Below are 17,570 nucleotides of genomic sequence, written 5' to 3'. Positions count from 1 at the left end.
ACCCATGTTTTAATCGCGTGACATCTTTCGCTGTAAAACACAAATCTATATTTACTAAAATTTCATTCATACGTGTAATAATGAATGCATATAATCACGGGGAAACATGAATCTGGTCACACAGCAGCTACACGTCAGAATCATATCCATTGCTCACCTATAACGGTGTTCTGTCGCTATAGGAAAACTACATGAATATTTACTCGGAATACTGATGCTCAAATCCAACAACTGAAAGGTTCCGTTCGCAAAAATACCAAAAGCCAGTATGCTTAGTCTTCGTCAACCAGTTTCGCATGCAGCAACCGCTATTTATTACTGAAACCCTGAAGTAATGGTACGTTCACTACTAACTTCTGAACCACACAACTCTGGAATTCATTGGCATGCCATAAAGTTTACATGCGTTCGAATTTAACCTTGCAACTTATTTGCTATCAGCATATTAACTTCATCACCCCTTTTTTGCCCTTTTTTATAATCAAACCATGTTAGTGTTAATGCTTCTTTTGTTACAGTGTTCACCATGTGTACTACCTAATGAGCTGCGTTATACATGCTTTTGTTACACATTCCTTAAGGGAGGTCCTCTCTTCAGTCGGTTGTCTTTGGGACCTCCCTCTCTATCTGTATAATTCGCAATTGTAACTCAATATTATGTGCACTGAATAATTGATTTATTGATTGAATTATTGATTGATTAAAATGATTTAATAGCGCTTGTCAGTATGTCTTTTTTAAAGAAGCTCCGCCTAGTTAACCGTAACAGTCACTTATAAGGTGCACAAGACCACGAGCTACCAGTTTCATCAACACTGCATCTTTTAAACGCCCGCGCTCTGTGATTCGTTATTTCTTGAAACAATATAATTTTGCTACCGTCGTTGTTGTCCTTGTTGTTTATACTGGTAGCGTCCTTTCTGGTGACGTCTCGGTGCCACCCGCACAATTTGCCTGACCCGTTGACGGGCAGCACCTTCAGGAGCAATTCGTGCGAGACGAGCCGCAAGTACACACGCAGTGCCGTTCAAACAGCCCACGTGTAGAGCGCGGCAGCCGCCGGGCGACTTCGCTGCGAGCATCGCAGTCTCTTGAGGGAGATGCTGCAAGCGACGGGTTAATAATGGAAGAGAGCCGAGGCGTAACGCCAAGTTATGGCGCTGACGGCGTGTGCGGTCATCTAGGCTCGCACCGTGGCGGCGCGCGCGAGCCGGATTAGCGCCCGAGACGGGACCGGACTCGGCAATGACGTGGTCGCCGTCTCCGGCAACTTGTCTCCGTCTATGGAGGCCCTGCTTTGGCTCCCCTAATGAGGTGCCCCGTCGTTTGGCCTTGCAGGCAGCAGCCGAACGAGCGCGAAAACAGCAGCCGCGTGCCCGACCCGTAGCCCCGCTTCGTGACCGGCCGCCGGCCGTCACTCAGGGCGCGCGAGTATACGTGTCTCGAAGCCATGATGGGCGCCGGTGCTAACAAGTGGCCTGTGTGACGCTGCGGTATTTTCGTCACCCTCTTTTCTTCCCGTTGTTTAGCGTGTCGCGTCAAATGAAGCTAATGCATGCGAACGGCTAAGCTCACTGACGACGGGAACTCACGAAGAACACGGTGCGATCCCTGTTCCTCCCCCCCCCCCCCTGCTGCCTAGTAATAATTATATTGCGCTCTCGCGTGGCTTCTACAAAAATGAGAGTCACGTGTAAGCGACAATAACTAGGCCGGTGATTCTGCAAAATCACATGCGGTAGCTGTTCACGCTTGAAAAAATTTGGTGTACCATACTTTGTAAAGCCTATCGAAGCTATAGCAACATAGTACACATTGTGTGACAGTTGTTAGTGATAAAGTGCTCTAGCTTTTGGACTGTGGCAAATATTTTGCGTCGTTATGATGCTGTGGTGCATAAATACTTCCGGCCACGAACACCAAATTTGGATCGATATTCGTTACATTCTGAGAGGCAGACCAGACATGTATTTGTATAGATACACGTTCATTGTGTGAAATTTTTAAATGCTAAAAAACTGGGCCCACATTAATAAAATGTTCTTGCGGCAAAATTATTCATAAGAAATAAAGAGGTATGGCATACTATAAAGTTTGTCATAGCATATGCGAAGGTAGCTGATCAACGGTAGCTCGCACTTAAAGTAAAGCTTTGTAGATTCGGCCCCCATCACATAAGAAAAAAAGTTACGATTCCATTTGCCTAATTTAATGCAGTCGAACCCAACTAAACCGACCTCAGTTAAATCATATTGCCCTAATCAAACTGTTTTCGAATGAGAACACAGAGGAAATCTACGGGCCACATCGAATAAAAATCGCCCGGAACACTTGATACATCGAACGCGAAATGCCCCATGAAATTGGCTTTTCCTCAAGGAAGCGGGCTTTTTCGGAAGCATCGGGCAAAATAAGTGGTGTGATTAGGAGTGCGCCACGCAGATCGAGTAGACACTATCGCTTTCCATCACGTGCTTTCTCCAACGAGTTGGACTCGTCATCGTGCCTGTCTCTCCCTTCGTGCGGGGTCGTCGTTCGCATCCCCGCTTCCTTTGTTAAACCAATGGCTGCCGTGAAAGTGAACAACCTGGCGTTTGTCCTCAAGGCTGGCGACACACAGTCGAATGTAGCAAATGTTGGATGTCACCTCTGCGTACAACACCACATGAATCAGGCTGAGTAGGTTCAGGGCAGGCTTGAGGCGCCAGATGAGTGCATGCAGCGGTGTATGACGATGTTAAGGCACTGTTTACATTGATACCGTCTATTTTCGCGTATCACTCACCGCTACACAAGACCAGCAAACACAAATAAAAACCGCGGAAAAAAGAAAAACTAAAAACAACAAATAAAAACTTTCAGCATATTGCCAAGAAGCGGCCGCCTTTCCCACTTACAATGCCATCCCAGGAGAAAGTAAAAGAACTTCGACATGACGTTCAATCGCTTGTACATACCACTACAATACCCCAAGTATAAGAATATATGGGTCATATGAGTGGAGTTTGTACGAATGTGGTGTTTTTTTTTATCCCTGATGTGTTAGTCCCCAGAATGCTGAATCATGGCGAGCGACAACATTGAAATATCTCAACTGTCACAGATCGCATTAAGCCTCACCAAGAGGCTGTCTAGCAGTAGAGAAATAACAGAGAGTAATAAAACAGAGCGCAAAAGATGGCTCAACACGTAGAAAACCGCTGATGTTGTCAGGAAGGGACTACGATGTTCCTGTCATAGAGGGAGGCCTATAGGAATCATCATCATCATCATCATCAGCGTGACTATGACCACTGCAGGACAAAGGCCTCTTTCATGTGCCGCCAGTCAATTCGGTCATGTGATCGCAGCTGTCACTTTATGCCCGCAAACTTCCTAATCTCAACTGCCCACCTAATTTTCTGCCTACCCTTCACCCGCTTGCCTTATCTTGGAATCGAGTCAGTGATTCTTAATGAGCAGCGGTTATCCTGTCTACGCGCTGCGTGCCTTCCCCATGACTACTTCTTCTTCTTGGTTTTGACTATGATGACCTTAACACACGTTTCTTCCTTCATACACTCTGCTCTCTTCTTGTCTCTTAGCATTGCACCTATTATTTCCTTTTCCATTGCTCACTGCGTTATCCTCAACTTCAGCTGAGCCCTTTTGGTAAACCTCCCGGTTTCTGCTCCGAAGCTAAGTACCGCTAAGATGCAGCTGCTTGATTGATATTTTGGGGTTTAACGTCCAAAAACCAGCATATGATTATGACAGACGCCGTAGTGGAGGGCTCCGGAAATTTTGACCACCTGGGGTTCTTTACCGTGCACCCAAATCTGAGCACATGGGCCTACAACATTTTCGCCTCCATCGGAAATGCAGCCGCCGCAGCCGGGATTTGATTCCGCGACCTGCGGGTCAGCAGCCGAGTATCTTAGCCACTAGACCACCACGGTGGGGTAAGATGCAGCTGCTATATACCTTCCTCTTGAAGGATAGTGACAATATATGATTCATGATTTGGGAATGCTCGCCGATTATGCTCCCCCCCCCCCCATTCTTATTAGATACGAAGCAGCTCATTGACTATCTGTGTAACTCTGCCCATCCCGGCTGCGGTGGCTGCAGTTCCGATGGAGGCGGAAATGTCGTAGGCCCGTGTGCTCAGATTTGGGTGCACGTTAAAGAACCCCAGGTGGTCAAAATTTCCGGAGCCCTCCACTACGGCGTCTCTCATAATCATATGGTGGTTTTGGGACGTTAAACCCCACAAATCAATCAATCGTGTAACTCTGCCCGTCTGTGTCTTTGTGTCAACGTGAGGCACCACGCTTCCCTCGTCGCAGGTGTTGAGGTGGTGGCAAGTAGGTCACGCCTTCCCTCGCAGTGCATGGTGACGTCACTCTCTCCCTCACCTGCCACGCGCTCGCCACTAGTAACCTCTCTCTCGCTTCACCCTCTCCACCACACGCAGGTTAGTTTGTTTTCTTATAGCTGGCCTTGTGGTGGGTCTGATAGAGTGCACTTGCGTTAAATTTTCGGACAACTGTCGAAGCAACAGGCGAAAAGTAAATGGAGATGAATTAAGAGATACGTACGCCATTGTTCAGCTGCATTTTAAAGGAGCCCTGCAACACTTTCTGAGCATGGTCAGAAAACGCTGCCGATCGGTAGTAGCGGTTCCCGAGAACACGTGAGCCAAATGTAATAGCGCAGCACGCGGCTAGGAATTCACAATAAATTACCAAAGTCACCTAAGAATGGCTTTTTCTTCCCTCGACAAATGACGGAAGATGCTCAAAAATCACTCGTAGAATGCCCTTCTATCAACCATTATTTAATTTAAACATGGCGCACTCGGTCGTTAAAGAGATCGCCGCAAGAGGCCATCAGTTGTCTACACGTGCCGCGCGATCGCGCCGAAAAAACCGCGTATTTGAAGAAAAAAAAAAGAAAGACAAAGTGCTCAAGGTCACGAGGCACACATGACGTTTTTTGTTTGCCCCTCTCATCCCTCCACGCTTAGCTTCCAGCGTTTCGTCGGGACAAGAGAAGAGAGAATGCGATTGCAGCTTGTGACGAGTCTTTGTAATTCCGCTCGTACTGGACGGATTCTTAAAATTTTTGCAGCGGTCAATTTGTGAGGCAATACGCTTTTCCAGTGAATTAAGTTCATGGTTACTCAAAAAAGTGTTTCAGGGCCCTTTTAAGTGCGCGCATTAGTGTTTACAATGGCTCTTGGATTCTTTTGCAGTGATTCCTTAAGTTTAGCAAAACTATAGCCGAGTACAACTTGAGAAGGCACCAGCATTTTTCCCTCAAAGTCAGATGCAGACGAGCCTCTACCACTAAGCGCGCCCTTCAGATGACGTCATGAGCCGGACGGCTGGTGACCCTGCCGACGGAGAACGTGTTCCCTTTGTTGTTTCCAGCTCAACACACAAATGACCAATCATTGGCAGCAGTGTGATAAGATAGCTAAGCGTCTAGCTGCCCGTATGATCATTTTGTGCTTGCCAACGATAATCAGGGAAAAATCGTTAAGGGTAACTAACTGGATTCCCACAGAATGCAAGCGGGTTAGGGGGAGACAGAAGGTTAGGTGGGCAAATGAGATTAAAAAGTTTGCTGGTATAAATTGGCAGCAGCAAGCACAGGACCAGGTTAACTGGCAGAACATGGGAGAGGCCTTTGGCCTGCAGTAGACGTAGTCAGGCTGATGATGATGATGATGATGCCAGCATTATTAAAATGTGTTTCTATGCCACTTCTCAAATCGGGCAAGATGTATGAAGGACGTCGCTTATCGACATGCGCGATGCGGCATGTGCTGTAGCATTTCCTTTATTACAGTTTTACGAAAGCACTCGTCACGATACAGAAATTTTATATACACCAATAAAGTTGCGCGATCGGCTGCTGCGCTTCGGTCATCTACTGTTTTTCGATCATATCCTGTCTTTTAAAATTTTATTCAGCTATATGCAATCGATAGCCGATCATTTGGCTCAATTCAGAACCTTTGTAATACAAAGCTTATAACGAAGATGGCACAAACACTGATGCGTGTGTTATTTCGTGTCGTTGTCGCAATAAATAGCTTGCGTTGCGCAGGATAACAAACGGATGTGCGACGAATGAGCTCGAATTTCCTCGTTGAAAACATACAAGGAAAAAATGAAAACAAACGTCTTGCACATCTGCAAGCACGGCATGGCTTAAGTTCGGTGCGAGCAGCCGCCACTGGCGATACGCCGAGAGTGCGCCCGTTTTTAGTAACACTGTTGCCGTGCCCCGCCGCGGTGGTACAGTGGCTAAGGTACCTGGCTGTTGACCCGCAGGTCGGGGCATCGAATCCCGGCTGCGACGGCTGCATTTCTGATGGAGGCGGTAATGTTGTAGGCCCGTGTGCTCAGATTTGGACACACGTTAAAGAAGCCCAGGTGGTCGAATTTCCGGAGGCCTCTACTACGGCGTCTCTCATAATGATACGGTGGTTTTGGGACGTTAAACTCCACATATCAATCAATCAATAAATCAACATTGTTGTCATTTTGAAATATCACGCGATTAGCGCACGTGTTTGGGTAACACTATATGGCTTTATGAATTGTGGGTCGATTATTCACGACACTCAGACTGCCGCAAAAAAAAAGTGTGGTTGTCATAAAACCGCCCAGTTATTGTAGTAAAATTGGCAAGCCGATAAATGATGATTGATATGTGGGGTTTAACGCCCCGAAACCACCATATGATTATGAGAGATGCCATAGTGAAGGGCTCCGGAAATTTTTACCACCTGGGGTTCTTTAACGTGCACCCAAATCTGAGCACACGGGCTTACAATATTTCCGCCTCCATCAGAAATACAGCCACCGCAGCCAAGAATTCATACCGCAACCTGCGGGTCAGCAGCCGAGTACCTTAGCCACTAGACCACCGTGGCGGGAAAAACCGATAAATGACATGCTATTGAAAAAAAAAATGCTAAAGGCACGTTCCTGAGCAGAAGAACAAATATATCCTGCGTGCCTTTCTGTCATGCAGTTTGGAAAGGGCTCATTCGAAAATCTTGTAATGGCACGCTCTTCAGTTTCTGTCACCGCGGGCATTTTAACTCATGTGCTGCACAGAAGTGGTGCATGTTGATATGTTATAGCGACAGAATTCCGGGCAAATCATTTTCTGCCTTCACCGTCAGCCAGGACATTGCTTCTTTTTGCTGCAGATGATTAAGTGTACCAGAACCAACGAGAATCACAAACTGTAGTAATGAAGAAATGGCCACGAGAATATACCCCACTTATAGAAAAATAATATTTATCGGAGAAAGAGGCCTGTGACCTAAGTAAAGTCACTTCGAAGGAACGGGTACCTCGCATGTCTCTGCTGCCAGCCTTTTGTGCTTTCGATAGTAGTTATCGCAGCCCACCATAGCACCACAGTAGCCTTGTCTATATTGTCTATATTTAAATTTTCGGCAGCACAACTGCTTTAGCGCATCCAAAAAGAATTGACACCATATTTGCATGCTACACTGCAAATGTGAAAAGACGAGAGTCTTGCGTCTAGAGAGAGTGAACGAAACGTTTAATTGATGTTCTGCGCTGTTCTGCGCAAAAAAATCGGTGAATGGTATTCTGGAGGCGCTGCGTTAGAGTGCCTCGAACGTGCAGTGGAGGCGAACGGGCGCATCAAGTCACGTCACACGTGAGACATGAGCGCTATCTGGCAGTTATCTCGGAAAACGAAGCGCCCCGTCTCGGGGTTGTTAAGGTGTAGAACGCAAGGCGACGGGTAGGTGCCACTACCGTGTCGTCTTAGAAAAGCGTTGGAAACACTTGCCTTTTCGTGCAAGCATCGCCTGGTCCGTGCAACGTGATAAACGCTACGGTCGTTATAATTATTTATGTATGCCTTTTCCAGCAAGAGACACACATACAGAATATTGATGTGTTGTTATGGTGCCTCGGGTGTGCGCAATAATTGCTTTTTAATTGACAATCACAGAAGTATAAACGCTGAATTTTGGGCAATATTGTTGGGAGCTGTGGATGGGGTCGGCTGTTTGGAGTATCATTTGGCCACTTAGGTGCCCTTTAGAGTACCGTTAAGGGCGCACAAACAGACAAATGTATTGTCAGACAGACAGACCAAAATTTTTGCGTTCAAGGTCCCCAAGAAACACTATCGTATTTAAAAACAAAAAAAGGAAACACATTGACCTGTCACGCGCCGCGCATGCAAAACGCAGTAATCCGCACATACCAGCGGCGGTGGCGGAGCGGCCGGTAGACAGAGATGCACCGCTGTTTGAGCCTACGCTCCTTCTCTCTGTGAAAACGGCCTGTATGCGGGATAGAATTTACCTGGTACAGAGGTGGGCATATTACAAACATGAAAATTGATTATTATGGTTTCTATATATATATATATATATATATATATATATATATATATATATATATATGTATGAGGAAAACAAGTATATGAGGGCTCGTTTTTCGTGTTTTTACACAATAATTATGAAATCTAACAGACAAGTGTCTCGTACTGGCAGACTTGGTGCCCTTATATATATATATATATATATATATATATATATATATATATATATATATATATATATATATATATATGTATGAGGAAAACAAGTATATATATATATATATATATATATATATATATATATATATATATATATATATATATATATATATATATATATATGTATATGTATATGTATATACCGCCGGTAAATGTGTTTTACCTCGAGTAACATCTGCTGACTGCATGAATTTCAAACTCAATATTTAGCAACTTGGCATGCTTTTACATTTCGCTCGCGCATCTTTTCTCATTTTTACAGTATATGCAAATAGACACAAAATATTTATTTATTCCACTGAATACAAAAGCCGCTGCTAGCCGGTTAGTTTCTGCCAAGTCGCAGTACATAACACACCCTGAATGTCAGCCTTTAGGAAAATAAAACAAAGTGAAATCAAATTGCGCCTGCTCAAGGGCCTGCAATATAACATTTATTGTAAGACAATCAACTTATTCCCATTTGCGATCAATATTCATTCTGGCGCTACACATTATGCCACTGTTTCTCTTTCCAGGTATAAGCTTCACTGCGCTAGACTATACGGGACGAGGCAAGCATCTGTTTTGACTCGCGCTTAGAAGACACGAATAGGCGCTAAAGAGCCCCGAAATGTCCTGGGCTTCGCGCTACGTATGGCCGAGTGTCTCAGAGCAGTATAACAAGACCTGTTAATGCAGACCCTCAGTGTCTTTATTTGGGGAGGGTTACTGTCGGCTTCGTCGCACCGGGTTGGTGCCGATGGTGTACGTGAAGGCCTCGAGATGGGGGGCCCTCGGCACACTTTCCATGAAGGGCCTCCACTGAGCAGCTTTACTGGCACCGCCGTCTTCCCTTGGGGCGGCTGAGCTACATTAGCCAGTATTGTTCCCGCGGAGTCCTTCCCTGCCGCCGGCCTCGCTTTAGCTGGTACGCCGAAGTAATGAAGCGGTTCCGAATTGCGGAGTGGCCCCTCGCATCGCGGCCTTTGGCTGCCGCTTTCGCCGCACTCCTCTCCGCTCAAGCTTTTGCGCACGGAGGCGCGAACACCGAGGCTTTCATTCTGCCCATCTTCGCAGTTGCTGCCATTTCCCTCTCACTCTTCGAAACGCACTTTACTTGAGGCCTGTGGCTCAGAACAGCGCCCCTTTGATGGCATGGTGAAGTAGGTCCTGCAAAGGTCGCTGTAGAGAACGGTCCCTTTCCGCTTTCTTTTCACCTTTGTTTGCAAGAAGCGAGCTTTTTGTCTTTTGTCCTTTGTCTCATATACTCGCAAAAGGCTTGCGAAGATGCGTGAAAAGTTACTGTGGCAATACGAGCGTGCTTTTGCGAGCTGAACAACGTTGTGTCTGCGTACAACTCCACGCGTAAAGGAGAATTTCAGTGCTGTCGAAGCCGGAACGTGCCAATGGCTCTCTCGCACTTGCCTGCTTCGAGAGTGGACTTCAATTCTGCGGACAACGAACACCCGGCAGCCGAATCGCCTTGGGTGCGGGTTATTGCCTAAGCACTTTTGTCACAGACAGAGCATTTCTTCCTTATTTAACAACGTAAGGTCAGCGACAGTATGATCAAGCAAATCAAATCAAACCATCGTATAAAAATAGTGTGTGGAGATGCCATTCGTGTTGTGTGAGGATGGAGATGTGTCCACACTGTGACCAAACCGGCTGTTTGTTCTCAGGGTCATGGAGCAAATGCGTTATGATAGCGTACTAGAAGCAGCACACTTTCGAAGATTGACTACGCCAGCTGAGCAGGGAGAGCAGACGTGAGATCCGCTGGTCTCTCATCTTTCGAGAGTTTTAAATCCCAAAGTGTTGAATGATCAAGATGATCACAGACAACCATGGCAGCTTTCATGTGGCTTTACAATGTTCGACAAACAGTCTCGCAGAAGTGCACGAAACGTATATTCTAGATTACGCAAATCACTTCAGTTTCTCGTCACCAAGAGTCCTCAAACATTGGCCATGTTCTATACGACGTACATAAAGTTGTTAAAGCACATGCAGCTGTTTTGCCGGCCGGAAAATATTGATTACATACATGGTGAATTGATAAAAAATCCCCAGCACTTTAACGAAAGGGTCACGTTTTTTATTGTTACTTTGTTGGGGATGGATGTATGAACATTATATGGTTATTCAAAAGCACGTTGCGTGCCACTCCCACGTTGGAAAAGAAAGACCAAGTCTCTCTGCTGCGTCACGGGCCCGGTGGACTACCCATAACGGTTGTTCGAGTCCGGAGCTTATAATAGCACCCTCTCATTTGAACGGCGTTATGACTTCCCCACAGTCTAACGCGGGGCACCACCAGAGCATATGTCCCAAGTTAGCTGTATGGTCGCAGAAGGAACATGTATTAGTTGGCTAGTAGAGCCTTTGCCCTGGCCCGTCTTCTACCCTCGTTATGCTCGGGATGGGAATTTCGCGGGATGGGGACTACGGTGATTTGTTCTCGCTGTTGACGAGGAATGCTGCAGAAGCAAGGCTTGATTTCCATCGGTAGAATCCCCAGCTCCCGCAAGATGTTTCTACCGGAATGTGTGGTGAACAGCCTGGCGAATTGCGCCTGTGCCTCTACAATTTCGTCCAGCGTGTTGTTCATGCCGAGACGCAACAGTCTGTCCGAGCTTTTGTACATGGGAAGCCCGAGAGCTCTCTTGGTGGCCTTTCTGATTAACGTGTTGAGCTTATCATGTCCGCCCTCTGCCAGTTGGGCATGGCTACAACGTAGATGAAATGACACATCACAAAGGCGTGCACCAACCTTACGAGGTTATCTTCTTCAAGTCCCTGTTGCCGGTTGGCAACACTTCTTATTACTCTGACGGCATTATGAGTTTTTCTGACGAGACTCGTAATCGTCAGGTTATTGAAGCCGATCCACTGAATTCACACCTAGAACCTGGAGGGAGTCCACCCTGAGAATCAAGCTGTCCTCACATGTTCTAAGAGTTATGTCGATATCATCTAATGGCTTCCACGCTCTCGGTTTGGCGCGCCCCTGCTCTTGGGCCTGTACAGAAGCAGTTTCGATTTCCGCAGCGAGCACCGAAGACCACTCGGTTTTAGGTAATCTTCTGGGGCATCAATAGCTTCCTGTAGCACAGCCTCTATTCATCCATCACTGCCACCAGTACAACATATGGTACTTGAACTGGTATAGCGCATTACGGGGAAGAAGAAACGGCCGAGCAGGCCGACACAAGAGGACAGAGCGCTATGTCCTCTTGTGTCGGTCTGCTCGGCCGTTTCTTCTTCCCCGTAATGCGCTATACCAGTTCAAGTACGACGAACCAACTCGCCCAATATTCAACACTCGTGGACAACATATGGTGATGTCATCAGCATAGATGGTATGATTAATGGGTCATTCAGAAATTGAGAGGCAGAGAAAGCAAGCCACATGTCATATGAAAATGGTCACTGCTTTCATATGCCAGTCTCTTAGTCCAGATGTAGCATGGGGTTTTCACCTTGTGTCAGTTATATGTCAAGCATCAGCTTTTCTGTCCATCGTGTTCTTGGAATTCGAAGTTTCCAGGCAAAATTAGAGTAGAAGGATAAAGGTAGTGATAACCACGAGGCCAGACATCTCCAAGCTTATTCACGCCATTGAAACTACTTACTCCTATAAAATAAACATGGGGGTCTTATAATGAATATTTATACGTAGAGTCATCAACACCAACTGCACTTTATAGCTAAGGATTTCAGATTGAACTCCTAAGAAGCCTTTCACCTGGTAAAATACAGCCATGATCCAGAGCACTGGTGAGGAAGCCTCGCTAGTCGCAACTACAGCTCCAGCGGGGTGGCGGCCACGGTGTGCTGGACCACCAGCTATACGTGATTGTACAGTATTTTGCGATGCACCTGCAGTATCTGCAAGCCGCACAAAAGGCAGCAAGAGGAAGCCTCAACCTTCAGTGTCGTTATTACCGAGTTTATGACACAGCCGTGGTCGGTATGTACAAAGCCCGCAAATATTCGCAAGCGTAGAGATCTGGTTACCAGGTACGCTAACTTCACCCGCAAGACAGTGAGGTTCTACCTTTCTAACGGCTCTGGCTTTCACCATCTACGCTTCTACACCTTCACTCGACCTCAGGGGGTGGCGCTCTCTATAACTAGCATCGTCCGCACCACTCAAACTGACCTTCTTATACAACTGTGCTTCAAACTAGTCCGAAGCACCATCCTTTAAGACAATGAACTTTCATTCGTTCGGTAGCCAACATACACCCGCCTCATTAACCCCCTGTCTTTTCTTGATTCTCTCTATGTCATGCCTTCGTCACATGGGTCATTGTGGTAACCGTATATAATTGATTAGCTTAATAATAACCAAAATACCATAACATTATTTAGCACGTGTAATAATGACAATGGCTCCCCACGAGTAAGGTGAATACGCACTAGGGCTCAACTAATAGTATATGCACGCCATTCCTGTCAGGTTGTATGCGCGATGATAATTTACGGACCTGCCACGTCACGTGTACAAACATCCGGCCATGTAAAAGTTTCATTTTAGTGTGGGGCAATAAGTTTACCGCCTACATTTCGCACTGATGAGTTAGCCTACGAAGAAAGCGTCTGCCACTCGACTTGTTAGCGTATTCATAATCACGTAAACTTGTTTGACTCAGTTTCTTTGAACGCAAATAGGAGAGTTCAGCCAAAGAAAGCCAGTGACAGGAAAGAAATCAATAGGAAATTGTAAGAGACCATGAAGGGAGAAAAGACCCCACTCGCCTTTTTTTTCTTTTTTCTCCTTTTGTGGCCACGGCCGAAACCACGTTTCTCCCTTTCAGCGCAAAGGCGCCGCCGAATAAGTGGGCTTTCACACTATCTGTGGTCGAAGCTTTTATTCCGGTATTCTTGCGAGGAGTGCATGCTGTTTTTTTTTTTCATATGGTCTTGTTTTGCATCGATCCCTGTAGGATTAGTCTTGTTAATCCACCTGCCGCATAACGACCAATTTAGGTTATTCCTTTCGTTTTTTTTCCAGGTCTCCTCTCTCTTTATCAGCATGTCATCTTTTAGTCTTCGAAGGAGGGGCCCGTCTTTAATCAGCTTAATTAGGAGCGTAGCGCAGCCACGAAGCAAGACATCTTTTCCACCACACCGCGTACGGTTTTTCTCTTTTTTTTTCCTTCGACGTGAGAGCTGCTGGCTGCGCGGCTGGCGTCTGCCTTTTATTTATTTACCACATTTTTTTTCACTGGGCTTTCATTTCCGCACAGACGCGGTTAAGGCTGTTCTCAAGAGAGCAGCGCACACGCTGCCAGCCTGAATCTGGCGGACGCATCGTCCTCCATGTACGGTTCGTTGTGGCTTTTCCTTTCTATTTGCTTGATCAGCGCCCCTGGTCTCGAAGCTTTAATTTACGGATTATTAACAATTTAGGCAAGGAAGTGCTATCGGATACGGCCGCTTCTTGAGCTGCACATAGAGCACAGAGTTTTTGGCGGCTATTTAAACAGGAAGGAACAAAAATCATGACAATAGGTGGCAACACAACCGTATAGTATAATAAAGCAACGAACGATTGCTAACGAGCCGCCTTTCTTATGCGGCTTTAGACACAATATATCGAAGAGTGGAGTAGCAAGGCAGTCCCATTTGGATTCGACAGATCTGATGTTCACAACCACAAAGAGCTATGCTTTATATGTAAATATCACCGTTTTCGGTTGACTATAAGAGTGCCGGAGAGATAGATTATATGCATTAAGAAGTTTTGCACAGAAGAAAAGACGACATGACGAAGCGTTTTTAAGGTGACGAGAACGCACGTACTCACGAAAACGCTTTCTACGCTGTCCGTTTCCCGTATGAAGATGTGCATTGCGACGACTCTGAGTTATTAGTATGCAGACTAGCACTATGCTATATGTATACGATCCTATATGCCCATGACTCCCGTTTGCTCTTACGTTTCGTAGACATTTTGTATGTGTTAGTGTTTGCGCCCGCTGGAGTACGCTTTTTCTTTTTATTTCGTTCGTCTAATTTCACTGATTTTGTTCGAATGTTTTGCCACTTTTATGAAAATGAAACAAAAAAGGCTACTCATGATCTCTCCAGCTGCCCCCCGGCTCAACGCATACGATATATTCGCAAGTGGTGGGCCATTAGGGGTATGGAGTTTTGACTAATAGGGACATTTCTACCTCGCAAAGCTTCTCTTAACGATTCGTATACGTGCGCAGAAGGTGACCAAAAAGCTAATGACTTCCAGCTCAAATCGACCTTTTCGTCAAACGAGCATCCGAGCCACGTGGCTTTTAGCTTTTTCGCAATTCGGTGCACTCTGGAAGACAAAAGAAACAAAAGCCCAATATATTACTTGCAATGAAAAAAAAATCTACGTTCTGTGGAAATACTGCATGCGAGTAGAAATATATAATGCTACGCATTATACGTTGAAACTTTCTAGTTTGTTTTCTTGCAGGTTCGTATAGCATGGAATACTAATTTGGGAAACATTTCGCAACACTGTTCTAATTTTCTCCAGCAGGCAACCTGCCCCTCAAGATCCTGAAATAATTTTCCTTCATTCTGGTTCTCATTTTTAACATGCGCTTCACCAAGGCCGAAATGTTGCCCGCGGGTCAACAGAAACTTCGTGGCGGCGGTCTCCAAGAAATAACGAATACCTTTCTTCTTTCCTGCGCAACTAAACCGTCTCTTTGCCAAGTAAACTTACTTTCATGCGGTCGCTGTCGCACCTCTTTTCTTTCCACAGATGGTTAATACGAAATGTTTCCATGATATATAGCTGCGCTGTAACTTAACTAATTATAAACGTATTGGTTGTAAGATGCATAGTTTTTAGGAAATTGTGAGTATAAAAATAACTCCAGCGCATCTATCTATCTGGGCGCTCTAGTAGCCATCTCCTTAACGTAATATGTGAGTAAACTGGCGCGGAGGACATGCGTGCGCGACTAACACGAATCATCATCATCATCATCATCATCATCAGCCTGACTTCGTCTACTGCAGGACAAAGGCCTCTTTCATGTTCCGCCGGTTAACTCAGTTGCTTGCTGCGGCCAATTTATACCCGCAAACTTCTTAATCTCATCTGCCCACCTAACCTTCTGTCTCCCCCTAACCCACTTCCCTTCTCTGGGAATCCAGTTTGTTACCCTTAATGACCAGTGGTTATCCTGTCTACGCGCTACATGCCCGGCCCATGTCCATTTCTTCTTCTGTATTTTGACTTTTATATCCTTAACCCCCGTGTGTCCCCTAATCCACTCTGCTCTCTTCTTGTCTCTTAAAGTTACACCTATCATTTTTCTTTCCGTTGCTCGCTGCGTCGTCCTCAATTTAAGCTGAACCCTCTTTGTAAGTCTCCAGGTTTCAGCTCCGTAGCTAAGTACCAGCAAGATACAGCTGCTATATACCTTCCTCTTGAGGGATACTGGCAATCTACCTGCCATAATTTGAGAGTGCTTGCCGAATGTGCTCCACCCCCTTCTTATTCTTCCAGTTACTTCAATCTCGTGGTTCGGCTCTGCGGTTATTACCTGCCCTAAGTAGACATAGTCTTTCACAACTTGAAGAGCACTATTACCTATCTCGAAGCGCTACTCTCTTCCGAGGCTGTTGTACATTACTTTCGTTTTCTGCAGATTAATTTTAAGACCCACCTTTCTGCTCTTCCTGTCTAACTCCGTAATCATGAGTTGCAATTCGTTCCCTGAGTTACTCAGCAATGCAATGTCATTGGCGAAGCGCAGGTTACTAAGGTATACTATCCATTAACTCTTATTCCTAACTGTTCCCATTATAGGCTTCTTAAAACCTCCTGTAAGCACGCGGTAAATAGCATTGGGGAGATTGTGTGGGCCTGCCTTACACCCTTCTTAATTGGTGTTTTGTCGCTTTCTTTATGAAGCATATGGTAGCAGTTGATCCCTTGTAGATTTCTTGCAGGATGTTTATATATATTTCATCGACGACCTGATTTCGCAGGGTCTGCATGACGGCTGATTTTTCTACTGAATCAAACGCCTTCTCGTAATCTATGAAGGCTATGTATAGTGTTTGGTTATATTCTGAGCATTTTTCTGTTACCTGAATGATAGTATGAATGTGGTCGATTGTTGAGTAGTCTTTTCGAAATCCTGCTTGTTCCTTTGGTTGATTGAATTCTAATGTTTTCTTTACACTGTTAGCAATTACCTTTGTAAATAGCTTGTTTACTACAGAGAGCAAGCTGATCGGCCTCTTATTCTTCAAGTCCTTGTCATCTCCTTTCTTATGTATTAAGATGATGTTAGCATTCTTCTAAGACTCTGGTACTCTTCCCGTCAGGAGACACCTTGTAAACAGGGTGGCTAGTTTTTCTAACACAATCTGTCCTCCATTTGTCAGCAGATCTGATGTGACCAGATCCTCACCAGCAGCCTTGCCTCTTTGCAGGCTCTTCAAAGCTTTTCTGACTTCTGTCATTACCGTTGGGGTGGCATCTGGGTTACTGCTAGTTCTTATAGTATTACAATTGTCGCAACGATGTAATGGCCAATGGCGTTCCCAGGATTTTGGTTGTGATGATGATGATGATGATTATGATGATGATGAATATAATGATGATGATTATGATGATGTGAGGCATCTGTACGGTGCGCCATCTCCCGGTAGGAGCAATGGCGTCCGGGGTAATGTTCTTTGACTGACAGACTGAACGGCATCCTGTCATAACAGATTGAGAAATGGGCGAAAAAAGTATCTCTTGAAAAAAGGTAATTATCAAAATGACTCCTGATTCAATACAGCAGAAACCTACTGCGACGTTTTGGTGAAACTGCAATATCACACAACAAAGCATTTGGCTTCCCAGGACAAGAGAACACCACCCATGAGTAACATATCGAGATATACTGTAAAATAATAAACATTCTGATAAGCCACGTGGTTTCTTGGTCGGCAAATGCAGTTTTAACGGAATGGTCAAATAAGTTTCAGCTGTACAG

At 45.4% G+C, this 17,570-nt stretch overlaps 1 protein-coding gene across 3 annotated transcripts in view; it reads right to left on the bottom strand.

Moving 5' to 3' along the window:
• LOC119176103 (uncharacterized) overlaps positions 1–17,570 on the bottom strand; it is a 234,977-nt gene that overhangs the window by 133,220 nt on the left and 84,187 nt on the right. The window contains exon 1 of one of the 3 annotated variants that reach the window (XM_075876954.1): positions 14,383–14,497. The exons of the other annotated variants lie outside the window; for them this stretch is intronic. The gene's annotated coding sequence lies outside the window, so the exon portion shown is untranslated. Of the gene's footprint in view, positions 1–14,382; positions 14,498–17,570 lie in introns of those variants that run through there. 3 annotated transcript variants of the gene reach the window in all.

The sequence above is a fragment of the Rhipicephalus microplus genome, chromosome X (assembly GCF_043290135.1).
Source record: "Rhipicephalus microplus isolate Deutch F79 chromosome X, USDA_Rmic, whole genome shotgun sequence".
NCBI lineage: Eukaryota > Metazoa > Arthropoda > Arachnida > Ixodida > Ixodidae > Rhipicephalus > Rhipicephalus microplus.
The sequence above is the reverse complement of the archived record's forward strand: the minus strand, read 5'-3'. Positions and strand labels throughout refer to the sequence as shown.